This window comes from Mustela nivalis (assembly GCF_964662115.1).
Source record: "Mustela nivalis genome assembly, chromosome: Y".
Classification (NCBI taxonomy): Eukaryota; Metazoa; Chordata; class Mammalia; order Carnivora; family Mustelidae; genus Mustela; species Mustela nivalis.
In genome coordinates this window covers 13,829,210-13,835,209 of record NC_139041.1, presented here as the reverse complement: position 1 = coordinate 13,835,209, position 6,000 = coordinate 13,829,210, and positions in this window count along the sequence as shown.

Below are 6,000 nucleotides of genomic sequence, written 5' to 3'. Positions count from 1 at the left end.
CTTTACCTGGCTTCATTCTATAGGGACCTAAATCCAAATTAAATAAACCATCCTCTGGCCCCAGTCAATACTTGTACACTGTTTTTTGTTTGTTTATTTGTTTTTGTTTTTTGTCAAAATATCGGCATGCATGTATAGGACTGACAGACAGGGAGATCACAATAGGGGATGGAGCTGGAGAGGGTGAAGCAGACTTGCCCCAGAACAGGGAACCTGAGACCAGAGTTGATTCCATGACCCTGGGTTCATGAGTTGAGCTGAAGGCGGCCTCTGTACTGATGGACACACCACAGGACCCAATCTTTGTCTTCTTAATACATCCTATTTCTAGACAAGAACCAGTGCTCTGTCATTGTACAGAAATGCAGGGGATACAGATTTTCCCTTAGGCTGGTGTTGCATGCTCTATCCAACATCATTCAAGAATGGGTATATCTTGTCTTCTTGACGACCGTGACTTGGTTTTGGACAAACTATTCTCCCGAGCATATTTCGGTTAAGAGAATTCCTCCCTTGCTATATTTTGCAAGGGGGAATGACACTATGTCTTGTGATGCACTGCTTCTGTTGACGTAGATGGGACACTTCTGTGTCTCTGAATCTGGATCTCTGTTTCTGCTCCCAGATGAGGGACATTTTCAGCTCTGATTTCTCAAAGACATGTTCAGCACTCTTTTTTCTTTCTCACTCCTAGTTCTCTTAAATTAGGCACCTCTTTCCTTTCTGGGGAGTTGATAACATCCCTAAGCTCATAGTCAAGTTCCACCATTCCTTTTTCTCTCTCGGGATTTGCTTCTGTATTTTCCAGTATTTGTCTTCTAGATTACCAATTTGATCCTCTGCTTCTGCCACCTTCCTGGCCATTCAGACTTTCTGATGGTCGAAACCACTGGCAAAAGGATGCATGCTCCTTTTGGGTTTCCAGTGTGCACTGCCCTGTGCCTTCTTTCCTTGGATTATCTCACTGCCCTCTGAAGCACCAATACTCTGTCTCCCCTAATCACGTCCCTAGTCTTCTCCCAATTTCTCTGCGACTTCTTTTATCTTTTGCTGTAGCATTTACTTTGTAGCCTTCAGGTCTCCATGATGCACTTGATATAGTAATCTTTTAGTTTTGTTGCTGGCTAAAGACAAGCCTGGAGTTCCCAGACACTACTAACATCTCACTGTCCTCCAAAAGCACCACGGACACTTGCCCAGCCATAACCAAGAATGAATTCTTTCCACTTGCCTCATGGAGCATAATTTTGGAAAGCATAGGGCTATGTCACATCTATCAGTCTCAGAGAGACAAATAACATACGATTTTGCTCTCTCATGCTAGTCAAGCAGCATGTGAATATGCAAGGGAAAAGGGGACAAACAATACTACTCTAACCAGGCTCTTAAAATTTGGTGTTTTTTTGAAGGCAAGTTAGTGAGAATATGAGTTTATAAAAGAGGACTTAATGGGACATTCCTTGCAGGAAATGTGGCTGAAAGTAATGGAATGTGAGTTTTCAAGGCATATCAAATTGAATTGCTATGCATAAAGGAGAGAAATCTAACTACTTGATATTTCATTATAATTGTTATGTGAAACACACAGACAACATACACACACACACATATACACACAAATAAGACACACAAAAGATGAGGAAGATGGGAGGAATCGCACAGAATGAAACAAACCCAAAGGAAAATACCATAAATGGGAAAGGCACTGAGAATCCAAGTCAAAAAAACAATGAAAATGAGAAAGTTAAGTCTGTACCCATCAATAATTAGTTGAAGTATTCAGGACTAAATAATCCTATTCCAATAAACACGTTGTTGGAAAGATAAAAACTGAAAAAAAAGGGCAAAAAAAAAAACCAACAAGAAAACAAACAAACAGACAAACAAACAAACAAAACAAAACCAGCTCGACCTTATGTTAGCCATAGGAGAACCTTCGACTATAAATATACAATAGCTTGGAAGTTATGGATTTGGGAAAACATAGTTAGTTCAATTGGCAAATATAAGAGAACCAATCCATTGGTGCCTATGGCAGATAGAGAAATTTTATGCCTTCAAGAGACATAATATTACCAGAAGGTGTTTTGTCTTGATTGAGCATCAAAACTTCAGAAACTTGGAAGAATTGCCAACAGATACACCACCAACTTGGTTGTTTCTAAATTTTGGAAGCATATTAACAGAACATAAGGGAGTTGGGGACCACAATCCAATATTTTGAGGACGATGATATCCACTTTTAGCACAGGACAAATCATGCAGAGGGATAGGTGGGAAGGAATAACAGACGTCATCATGGGCTCTCTAGACCACCTGAGCATAGGAGAAACATGCATAAGATTGTGTCTCGGAGAACCATAAGAGAAGTTCTTTCCAAGGGCAGACCTAACATTGTCTATCAGATCCTGTGCTGAAATAAAAAACCAGTAATAATTAATAGAAGAGAATTCATATCCTTTCTTGTATCCTTATGACCACAAAGATATGAAAAAGGAAAGAAATCACTTATGAATGGGAAACACAGCCACACACTAATAGGTGGAAAACAAAACACTCCCAAACTATCAATGCCTCAAAGAAGGACAATCAAAAGGAAAGTCATAAAGTACTTTCAACAAATGAAAGTAAAGAAACTTATGAGATGATGCCAAAACATTCTTTGGGGAAAGAATATAGGGCTAAATGCATTTATTTCAAAAAATTCAAAGCACCGAATAAAAGCAACCTAACCGATGGCATAAGGAACTAGAAAAAGATGAAATGGAATCCAAAGTGAACAGAAAAAGATTGATGATATATATGATCATTGGAATAAAAGAATACAAACAAAACAATAGAAAAAAATCTGGAGAACTCAATTGTCAGTTTTGAAAACTTTAACAAACGGGAATAGCCATTACCTGGATTAAACAGGGAGACTAGCATACAGATGAAATTATGAGATCATATGAAAACTAATAGAAAGGAAAAAATAAATAACCGAAATGACACATCGACACAATTATTCCAGCAAATCCAAACTGAGAAAAAGGATAAAATTCCAACACTGAGAAAAAGGCTAAATTCCAAGACAAATATCAAATCAGGAACACATATTAATTCAGGAACCCTACAAAACCTTAGCTCTCTAGTAGTGACTAAAGCGTTTGAAGCAGTAATCCAACACCTCCCAACACACAGAAGGTCAGATCCAAATCATTTTTCTGGTCAACATTTCTAGACATTTGATGAAGGCAATGTCGTTTCTTCTCATCAAATCCACAAATGGAGGAGGCGGGTAGACTGTAATTTACAAGTATGAACACCCAATTCAGATAAGGACATTATAGGAAACAAATTCCATGCCATTTTCATAAGTAAAGATAATATAAATATAATTTTTCGTTTTCTCTATCTTTACCTGCTTTTGAAAGGGCCAGTTTGTTTTTATTTTAATTTTTTGTTCTGTTGAGAAATAGGCCTATCATCCATCATTCGATTTTGACAAGTATTCACAGATGCTTTAGTTCCATATATGACCTAGAGTTCATCCTAAAACTCTTAAGATGTTCCACAACTCCTCAACACCCATTAGCCAGTTCCCTCATTTCCTGCATGTCTTTCTTTTCTGTAACCTCGGAGTACTGAGTCACTTCTGATTTGTCTCCTTCTGTGACTTTTTCCCCTTCCATTTCCACTTCTTTCTACTAAGGCCCATGGTATTCATCCTGGGGCACATATGAGAGAAGCCATATTATATTTCCCTTTGTCTGCTTGCCTTTTTCATTTGGCATCCTGTGACATTCATGTCAATGCAAGTACCAGGGGTTCATCCTCTCTGATGGCTGAGGAATACTCTGTTGCCAATGTGGACTGCACCTTCTTTATCCAATAGTCCTTGTGAGGGCAATGCAACTCAATCCACAGTTCTGATCTATTGGGCCTTGCAGGCCATCCATATAAGCCGTTTATTTTCCTCTGATTAATGAGAAGTAGTCAACATGGCTATACCCATTACCACAGCAGGTAGAGTTAACTAAGATGACAAGGAGTGCTCTCATGGGTTCTCCCTTAAGGGTTAGTTATCATGCAGAATGTCAATCTTCTTGAAGCATTTAAAAAGCTGTCCAAGGTAAAGCCAGGTAGATAGAGCCCTAATCCCTTATGAATAGTGTTTCTTAACACGAGGAGATGAGGACACAGACAGCATAATACATACATATTCTAACATTTATCCTTGAACAAGGATTTCCAGTCCCTTAGTCATTACTGACCCATAGGTAAAAGGTGCTGAGCAAGGACTATCTTACCCACAGGATGACAAACATCACAAAGAGCTGATGATACCCAGGGCCTCACTGTTTATTGAGATCTCTAGAAATTGCAGTGGAAATAGAAAAACATTGCTATCTCTGGAGAAATGTTGGCCTAAAAAAAAAAAAGGTATGCTGTACATCAATTTCTTTTCTATTTTTATAGAAAGGGATAGTGGAAATTAACACATAGACAACCGGAGTTCTTAATCAGGCTCAGGGCTCTTTTTAGCCCTTCCCTGGCTTCTTACATAAAGTTATAGGACTCAAAGGTTATGAGAGAGGGACTGCTGCTTCAGTTAAGACAGCTTCTCTGATGTCACAAAGCTTTGAGGTCATAGCAACCCCTCCTCCCCAAACCACGCCTGATCTACACTTGGATGTTGTAGTTATGAATGGTACAAGAGGATCCACAGCTCACCCAAATACTGTAGCCGCCTGGGTCTCTCACCAAGTCAGTTTGAGAAGCGAGTCAGTGTAGCATTCTCCATGGCCGGTTTTGTAGTCTATTGTCGTGACAGTTACAAAAGCCATCTGGACTCTGGAGTAAGACAAGTATCCCCCAATCCATCTTACCCACGAATGGCCAAGAAAGATTCAGATCTCAAAAAAGAGATAGGGGATGAACTCCATGTCCTGCATATGTTATGGTCCTCCCTCCCAATCAGGGCGCTTCTTACCAGGAAAAGTGCCCCCCAAGAAAATCTCAAAGGGAACACCTGAAACCCTGCCAAAGTTATGTCTGGAGTCTACAACAGCAAGGATATGAGTTCCTCTAGCATCTCAAGAAATCATGACATAGGGCCCCCAATCTTCAAAACTGACCAAGCACCAAAGTCAGACTCTACACCCAAGAACCTGAGTCCCAGGATGGACTCATTTACTTGGAGTCCACAGGAGCAAGCATGAAGCATGTTGGAGGAGACCTATAGCACAAGGAAAGCCATCTGAATGACACTCTTGCTCGTTTCAAGATAAAAACGTGTATCTACAAAAGACAAATGGAAGAGGACTGGAATGTTGCAGAACCTTGAGCATGCCTACAGGGTGGTGTAGCTACCCTCTGCAGAACTGAATTGAGATATGTCAGCACAAGCCTGCCTTTACCTTCTCATTACCATCCCCCAAATGGTTTCAGGTAATAACCAAACGGTGCTTCTTGCAGAAGATGGGCATGTTCTAATGTAACCAGGAAAGGATGAACAATGTGACAACAAAGGGCCACTATACTGGGAAAGACAGTGGGTGATACAGGTTGGTGAGGAGGTAAAGGAAGACAAAGAACAGGAGAATGGACAAGGGAGCACAGAGTGAAGGCCTGGCACTTTAAGATGGTGGGAGGTGCTCTGTACCTGCCTGCATTCCATAGGGACATAGGTCCGAACAAACAGCAAGACAGAAGAAAAGGAAATTAAGGAGTCAATCCCATTTACAATTGCACCCAAAACCATAAGATACTTAGGAATAAACCTAACCAAAGAGACACAGTATCTATACTCAGAAAACTGTAAAGTACTCATGAAAAAAATTGAGGAAGACACAAAGAAATGGAAAAATGTTCCATGCTCCTGGATTGGCAGAATAAATATTGTGAAAATGTCTATGCTACCTAAAGCAATCTACACATTTAATGCAATTCCTATCAAAGTACCATCCATCTTTTTCAAAGAAATGGAACAAATATTTCTAAAATTTATATGGAACC